The sequence below is a fragment of the Festucalex cinctus genome, chromosome 9 (assembly GCF_051991245.1).
Source record: "Festucalex cinctus isolate MCC-2025b chromosome 9, RoL_Fcin_1.0, whole genome shotgun sequence".
NCBI lineage: Eukaryota > Metazoa > Chordata > Actinopteri > Syngnathiformes > Syngnathidae > Festucalex > Festucalex cinctus.
This window is the reverse complement of record NC_135419.1, coordinates 8,306,943-8,334,264: the sequence shown is the minus strand read 5'-3', so window position 1 is coordinate 8,334,264 and position 27,322 is coordinate 8,306,943.

Here is a 27,322-nt window from a genome sequence, read left to right as displayed (position 1 = left end):
GCACTTTTACACAGGTCCCGTCCCGGAACTAGAACTCCTTCCTGCTTACTACTTGGGTTGTCATGCCTCAATGGCAGTGGTCGTCTCGCAAACCTGAGTTTGGGGGTTTGATCCCAGACTGTTGACCACGTTGAAGTATCCTTGAGCAAGGATCAGTTGCTCCTGATGCTGTGTCATCAGTCAGTGAATGCATAGTCAAAATGCAAAGCGCCTTGTAAGGTGGAAAAATCTATGTAAGTGAAGTATCATAAGAGAAGTTCTGTGATGTGTATGCCTGATACTTTGGACATAGAATGAAATCTGTTCAAATGTGACTGGTGAAAGTTTCTAACATTGGGTAGAGACTCTAAAGACTTTGGTCTTCAGCTTTTTCACCATTTTGAGTGTCAGAGTTCAGTCTCTTCTTATATGCGAAGGAAAATAAAAGTTTTAACAGACTACCTTAGAAGAAGCTCTCTGTCATAGGGACACTGAATAAATGTCAGCTTTTGAGAGTTCAGAAATATACAAACCTTTCCAGAGAGATGACAAACTAGATGTTTTTCCATTCCATTTCTACAACTTCACTTTGCTTTCTACACAGTCGTGTCGGTGTTCTGTTCTGTAGTTCAGCAATGCACATGACAGGTCAAACAAACGGCTTGCTTCAGCTTGTAATACCCGTGCTGAGCTCGGGTCTGTACACAATGCCTGTCAGGTTGGGTTTGGTTATGGGACTCTTCAGTTGAAGTCAGGCTGTGTTTGCAGACACTTTTTTTTAACTGGTTGGCTATCATTTCAAGAATAATTTAGCTTTGACATTGAGAAATTGCCTTAGTTTGATTGAGATGATCAGTAGAGTGTTGACAAGAAAGTTCAAGCCTATTATCAAAATTACTGTTACTTATTTCGTCAACAAAAACTAGACAAAATTAATCTCGTCCACACATTTTTCACCATACTAAAACTAGACTACACTAGACTAAAACCCTCATTAATAAACAAAAACTGGGACTAAATCAGTATGTATTTTCGTCAACTAATGAAGACAAGATGAAAATGTACTTCACTTCATAAAATTTGGACTAAAATTTATGGACATTTTAGTTCATGAACAAAAACGAGAAGAAAATTACAAGACGATTTTGTAAAATTTTGGTTATGCTAATCTGTCACTGGTGACACATCCCCTTTCAAATCTAGCGAGTGTAACATGCACAGACAGGAGGTGGATTCAAGAAAAGTAAATTATAGTCTTCACATTAATCCAACGGCGATAATGTTCCTACAATAATGTTAATGCAACCGCTAACTAATGCTAGCTAACTTACTAGCTTATAGCATGGAACCATAGTAGCCATTGTAATTGAGTGTGAGGTTGTTTTTCATCAAAAAGGTGAGAGGAAATTTCACGTGAAATAGTTTAGATCCGAAATGACAAAAAAAATTAATAAATAAATAATAATAATGATGATAATAATAATACAGGGGCTTAAATGAATGTCCTGACTAAAACTAGACTAAAATATTGACAGTTTTTGTTGACTAAAACTAGATGAATAAAATTACATTTTCTTCGTCTGAAATAAAGACTAAAATGCTACATTCATAGTTGACTAAAAATGGACTAAATAAAAACAGGATGAGTTTGACGAACTATGATAAAACATAAACATTGAAAATGGACTAAAACAGACAAAATTTAAAAATGGCGGATACAATTAACAAACATATAAGCAAGATATCATTCCAAATGACACTCTCTTGAAAGCGGAACTGTGAAGATGCGTCATTCCATATGACGTTTCCCATTTCTTATTGTTTTTCCTTTCTAAATTATAAATCTATAAAATGAAAAACACCCACTTTCCTCCCACTGCATTCATCACATCATCGAGATTGGCTCATAAATGATGCCTAATCTGCTAATACGCAATGAAGAGAGTCCATCATCTCGCCAAGTATTAAGACAAGCCTCCCTATGCCTTTGTTTTCCACTGTGATGTAAATAGCAACACACGTTCGTCTTTCCGATAGCACACGGCTAATCCCGAGCCAAGCTTGGAGGGATCTCTTCAGATACTCTTGTCAGCGTTGATTTGTCACCAACAGACCTTTCATTTCCTCTGTAAGCTGACACCATGTCGGCATGATGGTGTGATAGAGGCCTCGTCGCTTTCGGAGTCTGAAGCCTTGCACCTTGGGGGGGAAAAAAAAAACAAAAAAACAAGCTAACCAGTGAGAAGTTTGTTGACTGAACTGGGGTGTTTTTGAGGATGCCGGAAGGAAAAACAGCTCTTAAACACTGTGCTATGCCACTTTATCTGTGCAATTGTTTGAAATAAGGGGACAAGTATTGAAGGTAATTAAAGATTCCAACCATGGCTTATAAATTTGGAGCAGGAAAAAAAAAAGCCAACAACAATTAAAAAACCTCAATAGGAACACCCGGCTTAAAGCGAGCAATCATGTCCAAGATGTTGGGCTTAAATGAGGATGTTGTTTTCTCTTTTCTGTTCTGTCAATCTCCGGCAGAAAGCGATTTCCTCCTGAAGAGTGGCGGCCAGGGCTAAAAGCATGTTTTAATAAGCACGCTGACACATCCATCTTTGTTTCTGAGAGATAAGTCACAAGCGGCGCACAGCAAAGCATGCGGGGCTAGCTGGAAGGATGCCCATTGTGGCGTATCAGTCCAATGTGCTTATGTGCACACCAACACAAGACGTGAGCATACATTGAAGCCGACGCGCACGCGCTCGCACACAAGAGCTGTCACCCCAACTTAAATCCTATTTATCACCAAACCAACGGAATTTTTTTTTTCTTTCGCTTGGAGCCGAAGGTGGTTGGCATGTTCACTTTATGCCTCCTCGGAGATTAGTGAATTCAGCCCCGCTCTGTTCTCACCGAGTCTCCTTTTAAGTCTTCCTTTGCACTCCCCTCCTCCTTTTTCTCTCTCAATCGCCCACTGCATTAAATGTGTTTCGATTTGTTTATTTTCTTAATGCATTGGTTGGGGTGGAGGGGGGCACCTGCGACTTGTAGCTGGTCGAGGCTGGCAGCTGTAGCTGAGAGATTGCTAACATTTACATGTAGTTAATATTCGGGTTAATGTAATGGTGTGGAGGCTAAAGTGACCCAGGTGCAGGGAAAAAGGGCGGGGAGTCAGAGGTGCAATCAAAAAAGAGGATTTAATTAAACAAAACAAGGAGGTAAACAAGGATCTGGCTGAGAAAAACAACATCTAAAAAACAAGCAAGGCAAAACGTGGGGGGAACTTCAGGGCAGAAACGGGCAGCATGACGAGAGGAAAACAATGAATCGACGCGGACAGCGGGGAGACAAGAGACTAAATACACACAAACACACTAATCGACACAATTAGACACAGCTGGGCAAGACACAAGTGGCAAAGGATGCTGATTGGCTGACACATGAGGAAGGGCAAGCAAACACAGGTGGACATGACAATGCTTTACAAGACTAGGGGGACACAAAAGCACAACAACGCAAAACACAGATCATGACTGAACTTAAAGAAACATGAGGACAAAATCAAATGAAACCAAAATTAAACCTGAGCCATGACAAAAGTAATAAATTCAACCCAAACCATGACAGTTAAGGTCAAAATTTCAGCTTCGGAAACATTGACTACCTTTACATGCAGGCAAGAACCCCAATATTCGGTTTTTTTAAGGCCATGTAAACACATGCAATAACCCGAATATGCTGTTATTCGGGTTTTTAAAAACCAGTCGGTTTCAAATAAGGTGCTGGTCTGTATTGGCAACCCAAGATTTTAACTCGCTGGTCTGCGATCCCAAATCGATTTCCCAATTCCAGTTTTTAAAAACCGAATAAGAGCATATTGGGATTTTTGTGGGTTTACATGGCATGACATGGTTCTTGATTGCATTTAAACGTAGTATTGAGGAGCGTGAAAGAAATGTCCTCATTAGGTCTGCATTGAGGAGCAGAGCGGAAAAGGGAGGAGAGGAAAAGGGAGGAGGAGAGGGAGAGAAGTTTGCAAGTTTTTGACACATTGCGCCTTTTATCTACGCGGGGCTTGGTTTCAAGTATATGTGCGCGCTAACCGATAGTCATGCAGAACACACACACACAAACGCAATGACTCACAAAGTGCAGTGGAGTAACTATGTCATAACTATACACTATTAATTAAAGAGAAATAATAGAAGCCAGATGAACTTGTGTTCAGCCTAATTATCATGTCTTTGATAGCAAATTGTACGGAAAAAGACAGTGGGAAAGCGAGAGCGCTAATGTACACACGGAGAGAGGTTCAGATTAGGACTTGGGACTTTGGGAGTGAAACTTACACTCTACCCCAATATGGTAACTCTTCGTTGAAATCGGTGGGATTTTTTTAATTGCAGAATAAAAGGAGATGCACTAATGGAGGAGAGATGGACTGTGGGGATGGGGGACAAAAGTGGTTGGTGTCACAGCAGGGGCGAAGTGGTGTTGTGGTGGGGGGGCAATTGTTGCTCTGGGGAAGAGCGGCAACAACAAACAAACAACAATCGCCTTGTTTTATCTTCTTTGCCCCCCCACACACATCTCGTCCTCGCCGTGCGTGCAGTGATCTCTGAACTGCGCGCTTCCACGCCAACTCCCCTGTTGCCTTGTTTACATGTTGCTGGCGCTGCTGTGTCGGCAGGGCATTGATCATTATCATCATTATATGTGTCTATGATACCGCATTGTCGAGGCACAAATCAACATTTCTTCCGAGCCTTCCGCGGGGGTTTAATGATCAACACTAACTTTGCAACCTTTGCTTTTGCTGAGGGATCTCTCCGCTCATTGTCACTGAATTACGGCAAGGAACAGAACGACACCTGTTTGCTGTCATTAGAACAGGTGTACCAAGGTGTAGTAAGGACACTCCGAAAATGAGAAAAAACACGACATGGTTAAAAGTAAAAAATAAGTGTAGCTCTAAATTTCATCTAAAAGTCTTACTGTTGTGTAAAAAAAAAATAATTAAACAATAAAGTTGCAAAAAGTTATGTTACAAAGAAGAGTAGTATTTTCCAAGGAAAGTAATGTTATATTAAAAAAATCACAAGCATAAAGTTGGATTTGAAAATATTCATATTTATGAGCAACGTCTCAAAATGTTGTGAAGAGATATAGCGTTAAAAAACATATTGGTAAACAAAAAAATAACAAAGAAGTTCAGTCTCGAGAGGTTCTCATTACTCCATAACAGTGCATTTTGTTTTTCTCACAATGTACCAAACTGTTGATTTGGCCACTCTTAACATTTCTGCTCTCTCTTTGATGTTTTTTTTTTTAATTTTTTTTATTTTTTGTCAGCTTTAGGATGGGCTGTTTCACCCCTATTGAGAGTTCCTTTGACAGCATGTTGTGTGTTCACAGCAACAGCTTCCAAATACGAACGCCACACCTAGAATCAACTCCAGACCTTTTAACTGCGTATTTGATGACAGGTTAATGAGAGGAAGGGCCCATGTTTTTATTTTTTGCAGCCTTCTGAGTGAATTGTCCAATTGCTTTTGCTCCCCTGAAAAAGAGACAGTTGTAATTCCTAAACCCCTGCTCCAATTGTCCAGTCGACTGGACACTATTTTCTGTCCTTTGAGAGAGAATTATGACGTGTTAAAATAACGTTAATTTCCTATCATGATGACTTTATACTTGACATTTTGCTTTTTTCTTCTGGCCCTAATTTTTCTGTACCAGTATGACAAAGTATTCCCTGTACTTCCTGTAGGAGGGTTGAAGCAGCGTGTTGAGCAATGTCCAGGCGCGGCAGCAGTGGCGACAGGGTGATCAGCATCCGCTTTTGTGGAAGTATTCAGTAATAAATGCCGTGTGTGAGTAAGTCAAAGACTGGGGGGGGGAGGCAGAGAGATGGATATGCGGAAGGAGGAAAAGTCAAAGAGAGACGCGAGCGAGGGAGAGGGAAGGAGAAAGTGGTGGCACAGCTGAGGTTGACACTAATGAGGAGCCTTTGTGATGGGACCTGACAGAGGAGAAGAAAGCAGAATCCCCCGACACCGATGCTCCACAACACTCCTCCGCTTAATTGGGAGAGCCAGAGCCCACAACCAGGGTGTGTGCGCGTGTGTGTCAAAAAGTGAGTATATCTGTTTTAGGAGCAATAAGTGAATGTAAGACAAACTAGACGTGTACGTGCTCCCGTAATTAAACCTGCGGCACTTTAACTTGGCGTACGACTGTAAGTTATTGTGCTTATGTAGATATTCACAGCTCTCTCCGTGTTCTTGGCGGATTTTCACACTTTTCCGTCCAGGATTTCACGCGTTTAGTTGATGTTGGCAAGACGCGCCGCTTAGAGCATTACATAGCCGCCGATGGCTTTGAGGTTCACACGTCGGATATCTGCCATCTTCTCACATTCTTTTCAGCTGACAGGGATCCGGTGTAATAAGCCCGCCATTCTGTCTCGCAGCGAGCGTACATGCAGATGAGACCGAGCGGAAGACGCACAAACGCGGCCGCATGCACCGGAAGGAAGGATCGCGCTCCGTGTTTTTTTTTTTTTTTGCGAGTGCAAGTCAGCACACGCAAAAACATACAAGTGGAGACACTTGCTCACTCCCTGCGGTGCACTTTCCATCTTTGACTCCGAATCAATCATTTTTAATTTATCAGAGGGGATTTGTGTCATGAAGGCTGATGCCAACTCCAATAAGAGGAGGGGTTGGGGGGGATGGGGGTAGGACAACACAACAGCAGTGAAAAAGCTTGAGCAAATCCCTGCTCTGATGCGATTAGAACACACAACCAAATCAGGGCTGACTTGAATAGACACAGAACACAAAATCATATTAAGGAAAATTCGATGTGCATGGCATTACATTGCTCTCATTCCCCCCCACCCAACCCAACACCTCCCCTTGTTTCTTTTTCTCATCCTTGCTCTCTTTTCCTCTCTTTGACTCTCTCACTCCATTTCTTCCTGCTCCGCTTTCTATCTGTCAGCATCGCAATCTTTCAATTTTTCAATGCTAGTGACCTGAAAAATGTGTTGCCAGTGACTTACACGGTCGCTTCCTCTTGTCTGAGCTGAAGCGGCGCTCGATGCGACTCTGCCTTCTCAGAGACGAGCTCCTCGGGTCACGGGTATCACCTGGACTTAACTGTAGCGCAGCTCTAGCTGGTTTTCATTAAATACCTCAGAAATGGTTGACGGGCGACGGTCAAACACCAGCAACTGGCGCAATAATGTTGGACTGTAATGATAAAATAGCTTCTCATGCGAGCTCGGCATCTCGCGAAAAATTGCTTTGCGATCGGGGAACGAGAAAGGTGAGTCAGGGTGAGAAATTGGCCCCCCCAAAAAAAACGGTACAGCGAGTGCGAGCGGGAAGAAGCTGAAGAGATAGATAAAGTAGGGTTGTTATGTCAGAAGCAGTCGAGTCGCTCTCATCTTGCCATTATCTCAAGCACCCTCACATTACCATAATAATGGCTTTTAACCAAATGTAGCACTCTCCAAAGCAGCGCAGGCAGAATCTGTTGGAAGCAAATGTAAAACACTCATCTGCAGGCAGAAGCAGAGGGGCTTAACATTAACATCACCATAGACAGACGAGTGCCGCGTGAAAGGCATGTGTGGGTTTGAGTGGGAGTCTCCAGCTCAGATATAGTCTCCTGATGTAGTCTTGATTATACATATAATGTACAAAGATCATTTTGCAAGTCATATACGCGCTCACAAACCCACACCCACACACCGATATCCATCTCTGTTTAACAGCTCCAAAGATTACACATCACAATCTCAAAATGGGCTGTTGGAGCGTCAGATGCTTTCAAACGCATTATCAACTTCAAATAACTACAACAATATGTTTTGTTGGCGACGCGGCAGTTTTCATTCGCAGCTGAACTAAAATGTACACAGGAATGAGCCGTTTGTGGAACGTGTGGTCGGACTTTGGAATGTCCGCATGAAGTCGGAAAAGAAAAGCCCCGCGACTTCACCGACCCGCTTCAATCAGACGTCGACCTGACCGTCGGTTCGTCAACGCTGGGAAAATGTTGGAAATACACACTGCAACAAACACACTGACTATAGAGTATCTTCTGTGCACTCGTGAGAAGTAATACCCCTCCAAACCATCGGTGGCAGTAATCACTATTCCTCATTGTTTGAAAAAGGGAACCGAAAAGCTTTTTACAGGTCGGGATGTAAAAATGGAAACAATCCGTCAAGCACACCCTCAGGCTTTTTACAGAATATGGTGTAAAAGTCCCCTCCCTTGTCTTGTCACTCTATCGGCATACCCTTCAAAAAATATGACAGAATTTTAATAAACAAAATACCTTTATTTGCTGCCTTTTGTTTTTTCTACTCAAACAGTGAGTAATCATGATTTTAGGTGATTACGTCATCACCAAAGCTCAAGCCGTCAAAATTACGGCTCTGGGACATTTATTTAGTCAGTCGTTTTAAAATTCTGGTTGTTAGTGTTGACAGTATTGGTGATAAAAGGGTGATAAACGTGCAAAATGAGCGAAATTCTAACGGATTTCCATCACTTCCTGTAGCAAGCAGCCAATCAGAGTGATCAAATGTCGCGACGGTCCAAATCAATATGTTGAATCCGGCTCAGACGCTTTGAGGTCAGAACTATAGCAATCCGAGTGGGTTAAATCTGACTTCCCACCTTCCTTGAACGCATCACCAGTCCATGATCTCAGTGGGTGGCCATTTTGTGCTGTACTGGCTGTTAACTGAAATGACATCACACTTTCAAAGGGCTCAGGTAACGACTGTCATTGCTCACCTGTTTTTTGGGGTTTGGTCATGTGACATTCGCAAGCTGAGCCCTTAGGCACTGTGATGTCGTTTTCAGAAGAAAACGAGTCGCAAAATGGCCGCGCCCCCTGAGATGAATAAAAATGGGTGTATTTTGCTGCTTAATTAATATTCTACTAAAGCAATATTAATCTAAATACTGTGTTTAGAGTAGTTGGGGTGCATAGAACGTACTATTGTAAAGATTTTTTTTTTACAACTAGAATCGTCCATTGATATCACTTAAATACTGCGAGAATAAAATGACTGCAAATAAGTTTTGACCTGATAAACAAAGTAAAATAACGTTGTTACCTGTCAAATAAATTAAAAATGCGGTGACATTACCGGGTACATACATGAAGAAAACCCTGCCCACCCAAAAAAATTGGCTGTGCCAGAATTTGAATTATGAATGCCGCCCACCTAATTTAGTTTTGGATGCATATGTGCGAGATTGGGTTGAGGCATGCGTTGACAGTATTCCTAATCATGCCACGGTGCTCCGTAGGTGTGTATTCGCACGTGTCATTGTGCACGTTCCTATGTGTCGGCCAGGTCTGGCCAGGTGCTCTGCGTGTGTTTCCCCTGTCCAGATGGCCTCGCGGCTGGTGAGGGCAGGGGCACAGGGTGTCCTCCTGGCCTCCCACCCAGCCAACGCAGAAGGTCGACACGACCGCGCTGCCTTCCAGAGGAAATGATACAGAAAGCCGTCTTGCTCGTTCGACAGGTGTAGCCATAATTGCGTCTGTTCAATGAAGCCGACAAATATAAACACTGCTTTAATTTTTAAAGTCCTTTTTGTTTTTCGGTGTCACATTCGTCGCTTTCAATTAGCTCGCTCCCCTTCCACCAAAGTGCATTTCCTTGTACATTGCTGCGCTCAAAGAACATCCATGGAGTCATTGTGCGAGCGTGTTTGGAGTGCCCGGTGCCAGGAGGGTGTGTAGACCCACAGATGGTCGGGTGCTTTCCACTCAGTGAGATCTGGGCCTGGGCCCACTCTCAGATTAGTGGGCTTCTTTCGTCAAGCACCTCCCACAGCTTTCTGGGCAGACCTGGACCTGACACAGAGGTTTTTTGTTTTGTTTGCCTCACTTCTACTGTGTGCTCGCATTGTTCAGTTTGAAAACTGCAATGTTGCCTCAGTGTGAGTCGCGTTTCAAATCTATATGACACATATATGAATACATGAATTTCTCTTCATGATATGGTGTTAAAACGTGTGGATTAGTAAAGGCTTTAGATTAAGGAGATGAGGCCTTTTACAGAAACGTGCAATTTGTGTCGTTTGCGGTTGCGGAAACGGAGACCACACTAATCCATTATTTATACAACTAAAAACTTTAAAATTCAATGTGTTGATGGAGTTTAACCATCTTAAAATAATGTTTAAACCCCATCATGTGCTGACAACAGGAGTGAAAATACAATCCATCCTGTCCTTCGGGATGTTCACGTGGGCTCAACAAGTAACGCCCCTCCCTGCCTCCAGTGCCTAGTTTTGCCAAACTTTGCTGCACATTAAAACGATCAGAGATTGTTTGTACAAGGCTGATTTTGTAAGCATTTACCTTTAGCACCTCCATTCATTACATTTCTTTCAATGGCATTTTTTATTTCGCTTGTCCTCATTAAACTGCAGAGCCTTGGGCAAAAACAAATCCACAATTATTCCCTACTTTTCTGTCATTTTAATTCATAGACTGCTCATTAATTCGTTCATACTTATTTGTATACTTGTTTTTTTCCCCCTGCATATTCAAGAAGTAATATTGAAAATTAATCTGAAATATATTTTTAAAATTTTGAAGTGAAGTTTTTTTCTGATATCTGATCAGAAATATTTCATCTTTACTGATTTGACATTGCAGTTTTCAGATGTCACTCTTGCAGCAGATATAAATATACGTTTAAATACAAAATACATACAGTAAATGGATTAATCTTATTACACATGCACTTCACTAGTATAAAGTGTCTTCGTTAAACACGTTGTTGTCTTTCCAACAATTATGCAGTACCAATCAATATTTGGATGCATTTTCATGGTGTTCGATTGATTCTCAACTCTTCAGACATTGTTGTTCTTTTCTCACAACAAGGCTGCTCATGATTTTCAAATGATACACTTGTTTGCTCGTGGATATGAAAAACACATCTGCTCCCCTTGAAATATATTGCAAAAACAACAGCAAAACAAACCAACGCACATTCTTGAACCTAACACTTGACCACATTGATGCTGTTGAGCAGATGCTGTGAAGATGGTCAATCACGGAGGTGTGGTCCCTAAGTGGGCATGACAGCGCGTACGGAGGGGTAATGGAGTCACACTGAGCGGAGATGCAACCTATTGGATTAACCCCAAGCATGACATTGCACACATACACACACACACAAACTTTAACACTCACATTTTAGAGTAAGCCGATGAATTAATTACAAGTACAGCCAGTGTGTATGGGGAGCTAATATGAAGTGACGGGGGCTGCGGCGATGTCCTCATCACTGCGGGCTTCTGTCCCCCTCATCACCACCACCACCACCTCTCCTGACACACCCCCTCCCTCTCAGTGCAATCACCCTGTTCAGCTTGACATTTCTATCTTTGTACTTTGGCCACTTGTCATTCTTTGCGCAATAAGATCACCACATGTACTGGCATAAGTGCATGAGCACGCAGACGGTAGGCAACATGTAAGATGGAATCAAACTAACTTATATGCAAGGGTTGTTCATTTTTTTTCACAGCCAAATATAGGACAGAACGTTTTGATTGTGGATAATAGTTTTGACCCATATTCAGAATTTTCTTGTGCTGAGCTTCATTTTTGTCGTTTTACAAGACCCCAAAATATGTAACAAAGGAAATTATTTTAATTTGAAATATCATTTTTCTACTCTTATCCAAGGATATTTTTTTTTGCTGCTCTTGACTGATTTCAAGCATTCTCTCTTGCCCCTTGCAGCTTTTCAATTTTTTTTTTTGCGGGGATATCTATAAGTACTTCTTAATGGCCGTCATGATCAAAACTTTTGGTTTAGCAGTTCCAGACGATTGGTGCGCCTGAGGGGGCTCTGTGATTGGACAATTGACAGATAAATCAACACTAATAGAGTATTTCTTTTCAATCAGACCTGGGATCTGTGTTTATCCCACACGTCATATGCTACTGCTGTTTTATCAGATTTGCGATTTGTAACATAATATGCTGTACGGGAGAATATGGTGCTGACCATTTTAGCTCCAAATAACGGCAGTCCTGTATGGTAGATATTAAGTAAATATTGACTTTTAGTCCTGAAAGCAATGAGTAATTAATTAATCTCCTCTGACCTGACGTGGATAAATATGAAATTTTTATACACTTTCACCCAGAACCCCATGTAATGACTCATGACCCCATAAGTGATGGGAAATAATGGAAGTATATATTTGATTAACTTTTTAAGTATAACTTTGACATTCACATTAGTCTTACTTAACAGGATAACATAAAGGGGTCTATTTTTGTGCCAAACTCTGGTGCAAGGTGCGGTCTAAATCTGTGCAGGGGCGGGCTAGACTGAGTTTTGGTATTTTCTCTAACCCGTGGGCCTGAACACATCGAGGTGTGGAAAGTAAGTGAATAAGCAACTGCACTTCGACTTCAATGGGTGGACGATGTAAAGTTAGCTGTAGGGAGATCACATGGACACTTGGGGGTCACCTTCCACCAGGATCACATTTTATGAATAAAATATGAAGACATCCCCCCACACGTGTCCACAGAACTCAAAATGTGTCTTACACTACCTGCGCCAATACTTAGATGTGGTTCCAGCTGGGATAAAGTTTAGTGTATTTTCAGTGCAAACAGGTGTATAAAGGCTTGAATTTCAGGATATGCCGATTTTTACGCTTAAGCGCACATTGGTGTTTTCACCACTTAATTTGATATTTACTGTCAAGTGTCAGTTTAGCCTGATGACAAAGGTGACTAAGATTTCTGACAATATAATGTATGGTATAGGAAATCAAATGCCATTGAAGTAGTTTGTTTGTTAAAGTCATTAGCAAGTGGAATTAAATGAATAACGCAGTAAATACCTCAAATGGCCTCTCATTTCATTCATTATGTAACTTGAGTTACAGTTTCCCTCCCCCCCTACCTCTCCTTCTCCTCACACCCTCTTTCACAGCCCCCCTCCTCCTTTCAGCTTTCACCTTCTGCTCACCACCTGTACGGGGAAGCGAGTCCCTCCTCTCTCTCTCTCTGCATGACGCTTCAAGCTGTTCCACAACAGCTCAAAGCATTCCACGTTGTTGATGATATTTTATGTCTTATTTGCCGCATTTGATCTCCTGCATGTGGCAGGCGGCCACTTGCATGACTGGATGCTCCCTCGGGCCAAATGCAAAAGGTTAAAGGTCTTTGACATTTGAGCACAACAGAGACAGCGGGGTGGATGCTCATCATGTGCACGTGATGTTGTCTGTGGGAATGCACCCGCACACTGACAGGCATGTATGAGTGTAAGTAAGTTGTGAATGATTAATTTGTGAGTGCTATAGAACGTACTGATTGTCCCTTAAGCCTCACATTCACTCATTCACACACACTCATGCACCAGTGGTCGGCTGCTGCCATGCAAAGGCGCTGCCAGGTCCACTGGGAGCAAATTGGGGTTCAGTGTCTTGCTCAAGGACACTTCGACATGGTCACCAGGGGTGGAATCCACGACTTCACGGATGCGAAACAACCACTCTACCACTGAGCCATGCCGCCCCATAAAGTGTTTTTCTGCTTCATAGTTCAAGGTCCAAGCTCGAAGTTATAATAAAATATTGGGGATATATCTCTCTAAAGAAGCCTTAAAGATGCATTTCACATCAGTGAGCATCAAAGGACCAGCTTTTTCTTGCATGCATTTCAGATCAGAAGATGATTATATAATTTGTTAATGCGTAGAAAGAGTAAGTAAGAGAGGACAGGGACAGATGGATACTGGAAGACCTGAGGAAGAAAGAACATCAGGTGAAAGGAAAATAGATTTCCATCCATGCACGCTCAAGATTAGCGGCAGCAGACGAGCGATGATTTCAGCTCCTTACCAAAGATTACAGTTCCATGAATCCTCTTTCCTCCCTTGTTCTCTGTCCTTTTATAGATGAAAGGCCTGCCTTATTCTGTCAATGGCCTCAAGTCATCTGAATTAAACATTGATTTTATCGTCATTTTAGTCACTGCTTCCATGACGGCCAGCTGCCTCCTTAACGTCTCATCCGGGATGCGGGCAGAGCCAAGACGAGGAGTGTGAAGGAGATGAGAGGGAAGAGAAGAGACGAGATGAGGAAGGGAAGGGAAGGAGATTGTGAGAAGACAAGATTAGAACGAGAGTAAGAAGACAGAGAGGGACACGGGGGTGCCCGGGAGGAAGACACAAGAGGGAGAAGAAAGCAGGAGAAATTTGGGGAAGCACAATTAACAGGAACGAAAGAAAGAGTTGTTTGACGTGCGGGTTACAAAGAATTCTGCTTTTTTTAGTGTAACGTTGAAATGTTTGCTTTGTTCCCGTTGTTGGCCAACGCCCACCATCTCTTTTAAAGCTCACGCCATCAGTACCACACACTTCTTTGATGCAGTGACTTGATCACAGATCAAGAAAAAGAAGCTTTGGGTCCACATCTATAACCTCTGCTAGTGAGAATAATAGAAAACTGACGTCCCGGGCGAGCTCTGAAACAAAATAGGTTGACCCCGTGCTGAGATTTTTTACTCCTTCTCTCGGCCCAAACTTTTTCTGCCTCTGTGTTTCCCTCCCGTCCTCCATGGGTGGTTTGTTGTTGCTCACCCCGAGGAGACAAGGAGATGAAAGGGAGTCTGTCTCTGAGGAGCACCAAGCGCCGTTGAACGAGGAGGCCGCGCACTCCTGCAGCACTTATCCCCGCAGCGGCACATCATCTCGGGGAGGTGCAGACGAGTTCTCCGCTTCACTCTCACCCCCCATATTAAAAGTGCATCGGGTGCGTGCGAGGTCTGGAGAATGTTGTCTCCTCACTGTGTGAGGTGCACTTCAGGGAAGTATTCACAGACAAGAGCAGCAGAAGTTAAAGACCTTGACTGAAACAAATTGGGTATAGTTTTTCTAAGATTAATGAATATCTGCCTGCCTCCCTCCCTCCTCTGCAGAGGTAGTCAGAAATGGCACTGTAGTACGCTGTTATTTTAGTACAGGTATCACCGATGTGGTACCCACGTGCACCTATAGCCCCCAAGGACCGCATGAGTAGCCCATGGGCCAAAAATGGCTCACCAGAGATGCTATATTGTAATTTTCTAAGAAAGTTGGATACTGCATGTGTAGATAAATAATATACAAGTAGCAAGGGGAATTAATCTAACACAGTTGAAGTAATGTTTCTTTTCTTAAAGGTGGAACTAAACCTTAAAAATTTCTTGCCAATACTATGTTTTATGTGAGCTCACTTGTCTAAACATTACATTCTGGTTAATATTACATTTAAGGAATATGAGTTATGAAGCAAAATCCAACTGTTTTTTGTCCATCTCAGGAGGTGGCCATTTTGAAGCTGACAACCAATCACAGCTCAGCTTCAGAAAACAGGTGCGCTATGATTGGTTGCTACCTGAGGCCTGAGCAACTGTGATGTCATTTTCAGTCGACAGCAAGTGGCAAAATGGCCGCTCCCTGAGATGGATAAAAGCGGCTAGATTTTGCTGCGTAATTCATTCTACACATGTAATATTAATCAGAATGTCATGTTTAGACTAGTGCGTTCACATATGACATAATATTGTCAAGAATGTTTTGGGGGGTTTGACTTCCTCTTTAACAAAAATAGTACAAAAATAAATAAATAAATAAATAAATATATAAGAAGTAAAATATATCTTGCATTAAAACTGCTCTGACAAGTGTGACTTATCCATAAAGTTCCTTAAGTTAATGTAACTGAGTAAATGCAGCTCATTACTACCCACCTTCGCTCCTGTCTGAGTTCTTTCAGTATTACATGGTGACCCCCCTGAGGCCGCACCCCTCCAATGGGAACATACTGGCCCATTTGGGTCAATCCATCTGAATATCTCTGCGTTTCTCCATCACTCATTTTCTGTGCTGCAGTATTGTAGGTCTGAATAATTCAGCCTGGATTTCCTCTCATGTCATGTCTCAGCATGTCACCCCAACCCCTCCCATGTCTCTCAGTCATGCTCAAGTGTTCTAACACAAGTGAGCCATTTAGAGGAGGTAAAAGGCTGCTGATCGAGGAGACTTGAGTTCGCTTTGCAATTTGGGGCCTGACATACACTGAGAAGTGACGAGAGAAACAGAGGGAAGGTGACATCGGGATAATTGTGGCCGCAATGCGGACAGTGAATTACTATCATGTGTAAAGTGACATTATTATTATTATTATTATTATTATTATAGCTGTCATTTTATCTATTTTGTATCTTTGTTCTTAAATTTATTATTATTATTATTGTTATTGTTATTGTTATTATTAAGAACTTTTTAAGAATTTTTTAAATGGAAAAACCAAGCTGCCCAAGAACGGCATCTTCATCAGCATATTGTTTCTCGTATTTTCTCTTTGTATTTTTTTAACTCCCATTTTTCCTTCCCTCGAGATGTTTTGCCTATTGTCAGGCCACGGATGTAGATACGAATTTTGTTCTTAAATTGGTTTGCCCGGCTGACTAAATGTTAACTAAAATAAAAATAATATTCAAGTTCTTCCAAGGTTACAAGGTTATAGTTGGCTTGGCTCGTCACCAATGTTGGGAAGTTCTTTTTTTTTTTTTTTTTTTTTTTTTTTTCCCCCATTTGTAGCCGAACTAGTTAATTCAGTTTACAAAATTTTAAGATGAACTACTTCAGTTCATTCAGCAAAGTACTCCATTCCAAAATTGAAGTATGAAATGAGTAATTTTTTTTTTTTTTTTTTTTTAATGATATTGGCAATTGATAGTGTTTCATGAATTTCAAATTCATTTTTTTTCTTTCTACTGTCTTACCTTAGAAACCTCCACACTTAAAAAGAAAGTCCGAGACCAGTTGGATATTTGTCCAAATTGCGGGTAGGGTTGTTTTCGGAGATCACCTGAAGAGTAATTTGCAGCTTAAGCTCGTCCCTTGCAACTGTTTTTCAGACCGACTGCAATTAAAGCACACAAACACGCACAATAACTTTGTCCTTGTACACTTCCACACTCGCTCTCTTCCTCCCATGTCTCTTCTTCCCACCATCTCTTTTGGTCACTCTCTCTTTTCTGCCTCTCTTCCCTCAGGTGCTGTATTACCATAATGGCTCCTCGTGATGGCGATGCACAAAGCAGGCGTATGCAAATACAACATGCTAGGACGCACACTATCAGCGCTCGGTCGTTATGTGTTAAACAGTCGAGCGGGCAACGGCACGAGTGGCCAGACAGTGTAGGTATTTGCGGCGCTCGCATGCAAAGAGCAGCGAGGATTAACCACAGGGATGAAAAATGTGGAATCAAATCAGCCTCTTGTCTTTATCTGCATGCCTACTCAGTGGGTACAATAGTGGCGTGTTTAGCCACTGAACTGAGGCTGATTTGTGTCTGATGGCACAAATGCTGTATAAATCTGCCCATAATGGTGACAGATGCGTGTGACCGCGCTTTGCATGACACGCTGGTTGCTTTTCTCCCGAATTGTGATGCATGTAAAATATGCGATTAGATACTCAATACGGGCAAAAATAGTGGTAGCAAGTAGTAGTTAAATACAATGTTCTGATTAATATTGTGTTTGTGGAATATGATTCAAGCAGCAAAATCCAGATGTTTTAAGTTGGGGTGTGAAATAAGATAGCCGTGTCGATCTAGGGCAGTGGTGCCAAACATAAGGCCCGCGGGCCTAATCAGGCCCGCAAAGGGGTTTAATCCGGCCCGTGAGATGATTTTGTAAAGTTAAAAAAATAAAAATAAAAATAAAATTGCAATGTTGGACTAATTAAGCAGTCGGCCACAATCAAAATATATAAAATTTGTAACTTCACAAGCAGTCCTCAGATGAGCAATGCAACTTGTATGGAGGAATCGTCCTGCGTGTCATTATTTTACATACAACTTAAAAGTTACCGTTTGTTTAATTAATTAAGCAATTAATCAATTTATTATTATTATTATTATTATTATTATTAATTATTATTATTATTTATAATAGACCGACAAACGTGTTAAATACGACATAAATTCAATTACTGGTAACAAATAGATATGACAAGGATTAGCGTCCTTATAACGTCATTAACTGCGCCACGCAATGCATTCTGGGAACAATATAAATGCAACGGCAATCGTTTTTATACCATTATTTTACCGATGCGGCCCACTTGGTAATATATTTTCCTCCATGCAGCCCCTGAACTAACATGGGTTTGACACCCCTGATCTAGGGTTAGCTTGGCATTTAGCATAGCTTCTCCCTTTTTTTCCTCATCATCTCTTCTTGAGTATGACACTTGTAGCTTATTCGCAGCCACACAGTCGATAATTACTGATTTAGGAGCGACTCCACAACGTGTTTGGGCACACTAGCACGGCAGCGCTGTTTCTTGCAAGCTGCTCTGCGTAAGTAGCACAGAGCTTCCCATAACCTCTGCGTTTTGCTATTCAATGTGGTAAAATATGGCGCACAATCCACCTTGCGACCTGCTCACCGCAATGTGAAACTGCTTCTTTCGTTTGCATCAACTAGCTTTTGCAACTTTTGTGCAAACATGCTCTTTAAACTTCACTAAGAAATGACAACAAATTTTCAAAGTAAAATCTCCTCAGACGTTCCAAATACACTTGTTGACTTTCATACATGTAGTGAGAGATCATCATAGTGAAGAGCACTTTGTAACTGACGGGCAACCAGCCTTTTTGCTCTTTATTAGCTGAGATAACCTCCAGCAGTGCTGTGACATGAAATGAAAAAGCTGTATAGGAAACAGCTGTATAGAAAATGGATCGGAGGTTGTTTTTTTTTACATCTCTCTGCTTTGTGTAATTTTCAGGACTGGCCAGTCACAAAGCCACACAAAGCCTTCTACTTCACTTGGATAACTGTTCCATTTCTTTCCAAGAACACTGCCCCTGCTTTTTTCCCACTTCTTTCTTTCCTCCTCATATTTTTGTGTTGCGTCAGGTGTGAGTGTGCAACCCGAGGTCCATTGCTTCACTGCAGCAGGACGATCGGGATGAGTTGCCGCGGGGACACGTCCTGTCCTCCTCATAAATATGGCAGAACCTAAAGTGCAGAAAAATGTTCCTTTTTGAAAGTGGGCAAAAAAAGGAAGGAGGAATATGCATGTACATGAATATTTCAACATTTATATAAGCACAAGAATCCACTTCAGGACTGTTGTGGAATTTAACACAACACAGTTTAAAAAGTGGTTCATCAGGATATGGAAAATTTTAGACAGTGAGGGATTATTTGTTTTGTTTTTTAGGTTCTTTGAATGCAGGTGAAGAAAGTTTGTTAAGTGTAAAAAAAATATTTCAGAGTTTACTTGAGTCGAGGAGCTTTATTGTTTAAATAACAAAAATAGGAAAGGGGATATAGTGTTTCCATTGGCATTGCTTGAGGGCATCGCATAAAAAGTGGCAGAGAGAAATACAGAGAAACACTCTGTCACCTATCAATCTCTACTCTACAGGATTTTGTTTGTTTGACTGCTTCTCAGGTGTATCTGAATTGTTTTGCCTTCAATCATGAAGGCTTATAACAAGTCGAAAGTCAAGTGGGACAAATGTTGTGTTTTTGACTTTAGGCTGTCAAGCTGTCACTTTTCATTTAGTGTGCACTAACAGTACGCTTTACGTTGCCATTAGGGCTCCTGTCACCGTTTCCCCCCTGTTTGCACCCAGATGGAACAAGTTGTGGAAAATCAGCCTTTTTTTTTTTGTGGCTTAAGCTTCATGTTCACCGCAGCCTCACATCATCATAAGAATCCGGCGCGCCGGCCGAGAAAGGCAAGAATTCACTCATACTGTATTTCCACCCACGCAATCCATTTCACAGTCACCGGGGATGTGAGAAGTCAGTCAGTCACAGACCGACAGAGGTGGGGACTGGGAGAATAGCCAGAAATGATACTCAAGTAAGAGTAGTGTTCCTTTACAACAGTGGGTTTTAACTTTGTTGGAGGTATTGAACACCACCTTTCCTATATGCACATTCACCAAACTCTTCTTTATTGAAAAATAAATTGTGATTTATTTATTTTTTTCAAATTCTCGACATACAGTTTTAGAGTTTACTTGTGAACAAAAATGAACAGGGAATGTAGCTTTTTTTTTTTATTTATTTTTTTATGTATCTGATCTGGCTCTCTTCACCTTGAATTTAGAGAACGTGTATTCCGCATCTTGTGTTCCTTGAGTTTTGCTAGTTAGCTAGTGGTGCTGGATTAGAATTGCTGAACTTGGTATTGCAAATCATGCAGTTAGGATGCTGACTCCCATCACTCGAATCAACTTCAGAGCACTTTTAAAACAAGTGCCGCTGGTTTCTTAAGATGGAACCCAGTGGTAGTAGATATAATGAAAACAGTCGAGGACCTAGAACTGAACCCTGTGGAACACCACATGTACCATTATACGTGTGAATTCATATTGCACATATTCATATGGCCACTTTTTTTTTTTTGCTCGACATAGTTAGCATGAAAGGATTAGAATAATCATGAAATATTACGTACAATGACAGCAATGACAACTGGACTCCCGAGTGCACCTGAGACTGACTCACCAAACCTTTGGGGTTCAATCGAACCCAGGTTAAATTAAGAACCACTGTTTAGAATAATATGATCGGAGTAAAAGTAAAAAGCAGTCCTCCAAATAATTACGTGAGTGAGAGAAAGTATTCAGTAGAAAAACTACTCAAATACTGAGTAACTGGTGAGTAATTTCTGATGTCAGAAATTGAGTCACATTTGGATTGGTCAAAAAGTCATGTGACACAAGTCTCTGACCAACCAAAATAGATTTCACAAAAATAAATAAACACATAAATAAATAAATACATAAATACTGTAAAGGTACAAGTAATGCACGGAATATAGCTCAATTTAAAAGTAACAATATAAAATAAACATCAAGTAAAATTAAAATGTATGCTGGAAAACTAACTTGAGTAACATTAGTTCCTACCGACCTCTAGAGCTCGAGGCAGCATTTGCCTGTCATTCAGACATTCATATTCTGACCTAAAAATATTTGCTGAAGTGTGAGTGTATGAGGAAACCCATCAGCGTGCAGACGCACATTGAGTAAGTCTTAAGTAAGGCAGCTGAGCAGGCATGACTTGACTTTTTGCTCCAGTATGATTCATATGTTGAATCAAAAATAACTGCAACGTATTACTCAACTGCACAGGGGAATGACTTTACTACATCATCATGAGGTTATCAGAATTCAATTGGTGTCACATCATTAGGTACAGCTGTATAGTATAGCACTTCCGCTGCCTATATCAAATATCACTTTTTCATGACCCCAAAAGGAGAGTATAACACTATGAACGTAACTTCCTTCTTCCATGCTACTTGAAATGAAAAGACTTAATCATAAAATTCTGCCCCATATTGTTAACTCATTCACTCCCAGCCATTTTCACTGGAGCAACCTCCTTCGCTCCCGTCTGATTTACTGGATTTTGGCTGATTGTGCAAGGCCTACAGAATATCGTGTTCTATTGATATAAAAACATGGAACCCACCAAAAGAAAAATTAGAGTCTCTTCTTTCATTGGGAAAAAAAGTATTTTCTATCTGTTTCCATTTTGCAGCAATTTGCATTAGAATATAGCTAAGTTTCATAGTTATTCAAAATTCCCGTTAAAAACACTGACAAAAAGAGCTTGTTGCATCATGGCCCTGGCTAATTTCTTATACTCTGCTGCCACCTGCTGTCCGTTTTTTGCAATAACTATAAATACGTTTTTGGCAGTGAAGGGCATAGTATTCAAAAACGGATTTATACGTTTTTGGATTTGAATGAGTTAATTAAAACTCATTTGAAGTGCCAATCAGATTTTTATTTATTTATTTATTTATTTATTTTTAGTTTTTTAGGGCAAGACACTTACCCTCTTATGAAAAAGTGTTTCCCAGTGACGCTACAGGACAAAAAACTTTTAAAGCCAATCTCAAGCGTGTGCTTTTAGTCTCATGACAAATAGTAAATTAGTCAGTTCAAATATCATCCGGGAGAAAATGAAACGATCTTCATCGCTCTTTTCCCACGTTGCTCTCAAGTTGTTGGTGTCTGCCGTCTCCACTTTGCGGCACCAAAGGGGACAGATGGAGGAATCCCTTTCTCATCGCCCACTCCTGTTTCAGCTTTCATCTCCTGGGGGGACTTTCATCTCCCTCAGCACAGAGGTGTTTTCAAATTAAATACTATCTAATGAACTGGAAAACCTGCCCCTGTGCGTGTGCGTGCGTGCGTGCGTGTGTGCAGCAGCCGTGTTTGGAAGTGCTGTGGAGCAAAATGAAAGAAAAACAGTGTGACAGATTAAAAGAGAAAAGTATTTGCATTGCAATCTAGTGTGTGGCGTCATGAAAGCACGTGCTCCTTAATTGTACATCTCTGCAGCTCTAATTGCTTTAATTCCCTGTAATTAATCAGTAATTGCAGTGAGGGGCCGCACAGCTTCGCCTCCGAACGCACAAGTACTTTTCAATATGGAGTACATAAATATAGATGAGCGACACAAGCGGGCTGACATGTAGGCAAAGGGGAGACACCGAAGAAGAAGAAGGAAGCAAAGAAAGGCTAGAACAGGAAGAAGGAAGGCATAATAGTAGAAAGTTAAAAGAAAAAGAAGCAGAAAATAACCAAGTTCAGGAATTATAGAAGACCGGAATGGGTGGCTGAAAATGAAGGTGCAAACAAAAATGGACAAAGGAACACATTAGTGTAAAAAATGAATGAGCAGAAGGAATAATGAAAGCATGCAAGGGAAGAAGGAAGAAGAGAATCAAAGTGCCACATTGTAATGTAGGTGAGACCGGGGCATGATGTCACACTTTTTACTTTTTATATTTCTTGCAGTCACTACAGATGAAAGCCCAAAGTCTCAGGTATATATTTTGTATGCAGAGCTATAAGCAATCAAATATAAAGTGTGAACATATGACATGCTCCTCGCCATTGGGTAAGTTGTCTCACCACATGGGGTAAGATGTCACACCGGATTTTGCAACTAATAAGACAAGGACTAAATTAATATTATTCTCATGTTTTTATTATTTTACTTTGAAGTGAAGGTTGAAGTTAGCCAAAGATAATGTTTATCATTGATCTTGGAAAGTTTGTCTATTACGTAGTCATTGAGCAAACGTTAAGAGAAAATATTACTGGATTAAGTTCTGAGGCTCTGATTAGATTGAATTCCAAAAATGAAAGCAGGCCTTCATGATGAAATTTAAAGGAGTCCTGAATTGTGGGCATAGTTCCAACAACAACTCCAAGTTCCAATTTTAAACACTCAAACCAAAGACTGACAAACAAATTTTCTCTTAACGGCAATTCTGGCATATGTAAATGCTAAAATCTTGCCAGAAGAACATTTTTCATTGGCCCACTCTATACATATGTCACGTGACAACTAACCCCCGAATGACTGAGACAAATGACCATGTTGGATAATACTCGAGCTAGTTTAAAGTTGGTTTAAAACGGAAATCTCTCTTCTCAGGATGGATTTTTGTTTTTTTGTTTTTTTGTTTTTTGTTTTTATATGTACGGCACTTGTTTCAAAATATATAAAGTTCAGATATTTTACACTGTGTTGCGTAAAATGGTTAACTGGCGCTCATCTCAGCTCGCGTGCCATTTTCTTCTCAGATTAGACGAACACTACTATTCCTCTTTTTATAGCGCCCTCTGGTGGAGAAGATAATTTGCAATGTGACAACTTACCCATGTGACAACAAGGGATGGGTACTAGAAGAGTGAAATAAGACGAACGATGGAATAACAGGAAACAAAGTAATGGATGACAGAAGCAAGAAATTAATGATCAAAGAAAGGAAATCCTAATGACAGGAATGAATTAACGGTTGAAAGACAGAAGGGTAAGAAGATTTACCGCTGTCACATTTTACTTCAACCATTGTGTCATGGTTTGAGTTGGGTTTGAGTTGACATTTTGTCTTAGTTAAGTCACGATCTGTGTTTTGTTCTGTTTTCCTTGTGTGTGTCCCTAGTCTTATCAAGCATTGTCATGTCCACCTGTGTTAGCCTGCCCTTCATCATGTGTCAACCAATCAGCACCCTTTGCCACTCGTGTCTTGCCCAGCTGTGTCTCGTTGTGTCAATAAGTGTATGCGTGTATGTGTGTTTAGGCTCTTGTCTCCCCTCTGTCTGTGTCGATCCATTGTTGTTTTCCCCCGTTATGAAGACGGTTTTTCTGCCTAGTTGTTGCTACCCCACGTCATGTTGCCGTTGTTTATCCACGTCTCGTCTCGCTGACCACTTTTAGACTTTGTTGTTTTGGTTTCTTAGTTTGTACCTCAATTTTGCCTCCTTGTTTTTATTTATTACATATGTTGGACTCCATTTTCTGCCTCCTCGCCCTGCTTTCCTGCATTTGGGCCCACCACCACACCTCAAACCTGACACATTGAAGTGTAGTTAACATTTTTCCAAGGAGATCCTTGCCCTATTGGTCCATCAGAGATTAAAATTGGTATGTGTGTATGTGTTTGGGGTGGTCGTGGTGGGGGTAAAGAGTCCCTCCCACTCACCACATTGTTGCAAGGTAATCCCCACCCTTCTCCTCATTCCCATGCCCCTGGCTCCCTCATTAAGTCCCAATTAAGACAGAAACACACCCACCCACACACCTCCTTATTGCACATGAATGCTTTTCTGGTCAGACTTTTTATTTACACGGGGTTGAGCTAAGGCTAGCAGAATCACTCAACTGTTTGTGTGTGTGTTTGAGAGATATGTTTTAATGTGTATGTGTGTGGGGGGGTGCAGGTTGTACAGTGTAATGATTGCATCTCTGTTGCTTTCCCCGTCGCCACATGAAAGCAAACCTTTTACCAGAATGTTCTCTAAATGAGAATTGGTGGCTGTTCTTGGGTGACCCGCTTTGCCCCAACCCCCCCCCCCCCCCCACTGCCTTCTACTTGCTCTTGTGTGAGCCTCCCCACCCGCACCCACCGCATTAAACAGGACTGGCTCCATCATCAGTGCAGAGATCCTCATTGATCTCCATCAATTTGTGTCCCACCAGGGATTCCCTAAACAAAGACGCGTCCGTCACATCATCCGAATCCAAGGGCCATTAGGTCTCAAAAGAACAGCCCGCTGCTGTCAGTCACAAAAGCGAAAAAAGGGCAGACAGATGATAAAAGGATAGCATCTTTCATGTCACTGTGGCCATGTACGCGCGCCACAGAATGTCAGCGATGCCACTGTTAAGTGGAATGCTTGCTCCTTATGTTGTCCTGCTTGAAAAAGATTTCCCAAGACGCGTCCCATCCAGCCCGTCTGCCCTGCTCTCCGGCACCATTCGATTAGGATGCACAATGTTATAAATTCTTTCGAAGCGTTTAGTGCGTCTAGTTAAAGGCAGCTATTTTTGTAAATTCAGATTTAAAGGGAGAGAAAAAAAATCTGTGTGAAAAAGTGATAACTGGTTGGGCCACCCTCAGCAACAGTCAAAATCAGGCGTTTTCTATAACTGGCAATGAGTCTTTCACATCTCTGATACACCCTTCCTTCCAGAATGAGGGTTTTGACAAAGTGGAAAAGTGTGCTGTGGTCTGATGAGACCATAAGACATTTCATGTTTTCTTTTGATTTTTTTCTTTTTTCTTTTTTTTTTAGAAATCATGGATGCTGTGTTGGGAATGTTATCAATGCACAGTTTAAAAGCCAGCATCTGTGATGATATGGCGGTTCATTAGTGCCTTTGAGATGGTAACTTGCGCATCCGCGAAGGCATTATTAATGTTGAAAGTTATGTACATACAGAAATGTCCCTGCTTATTTCAGCAAGAAAATACCAAGCTTCTGTGTTGCAAAAGTGTGGCATTGTAATAAAAGCAAGGAAGTACTAGACTGACCTGCCAGCAGCCCAGACCTGTCTCCCATTGAAAATGTGTGATATTATGAAGCACAAAATAGGACAACGGAGACCCCGAAACTCTTGAGCAACTGAAGCTGTACATCAAGCATTTAAATGTGAGGAAAAAAAAAAATCCACTTACAAGGTTTCTAAAATTTTACTGTTTCCACCTGCTTACTGAGAGTTGTTAAAAGGATGGTGATGTAACACAGTGCTAAATCATTTTTGGAACATGTTGCAGGCATCAAATTCAAAATGTGTGAATACAAGCAACAACAAAAAACAAAAAACCTTTATCAGTTGGATTATTAAATATACGATATTGACTTTGTAGTGCAGTCAATGGAATATAGGTTGAAAAGGATTTGCGAATCATTGAATTATGTTTTTGTTTACATTTTACACAATGTCCAAACGTCATTGGAATCAGGGTTTGTAATTTTGTTCCATATATGAGTCATGAGCATAACATACTGGTTGATTTAAGGAAGTCAACATGAGGAAGCTACACGACAAGAAAAAATGCCATCACCCAGAAATTCATCATCACTGAGTATTTAGGCCCTAAAGTCTTTCATTTAACAGCAGCACTGAAAGGTCATGAACCCCCACGCTGATCAAATTGACCATATAATCCCTTCACTTCCCCATTTCCAACAAACGTGGCCACACGCATGCACGCTCTGCCCGAAAGCGTGCCTCTGCCGGCTCGACAGTAGCATTAATAAGATCAAACTTGCTCAGTGAAACCCAACCTTTGTTTTATCCGACGGAGGCATGAAATGAGATTCTATTAATAACCGCAGCCCAATTGGGCTGGCTGCCTGACTCCCAACGGAGGCGCCGCTGAAAAGGTTAGGTGCAGCAATTACGCAGGTGGAGTTGCAGAGGAGATGAGGATGAGGAGGAGATGGCTCTGCCTTGATCACGGCTTCTGAACAAGGTGTGATCAGCTGCGGCGGAGAAGGGGCGATATGGAGCAGGGGTGGTTTAGAGGTGGGGTGTTTGTCAGTGCGCCGTTAACGACGCGTCTTGTTTATTTGAACCAAGTTGGTGCCTTTTGAAAGGCAAGGTATCGTATTTTCCGCACTATAAGGCGCACATAAGAGCCTTAAATTTTTTCAAACGCTGACCATGCGCCTTATAATCCAGTGCGCCTTATATATGGATCAATATTGAGCCGCAACAGGTCTCGCTGTCAAGACGCTATCGGTGACCCTGCACGATCGGTGATGCGCATGCGCAGAAGATCCCGCCATCTTGGATCACTAGCTAATACTAATACTTTACCTCAGAGAAAACAATAAAACAGCTGTTTATTCATTTTGGGAGTGAATGGGGTTGTCAGAAAGCTGGTTTGTAATCGATTAATAAAGTTTGACTGACCTATCCGACTTT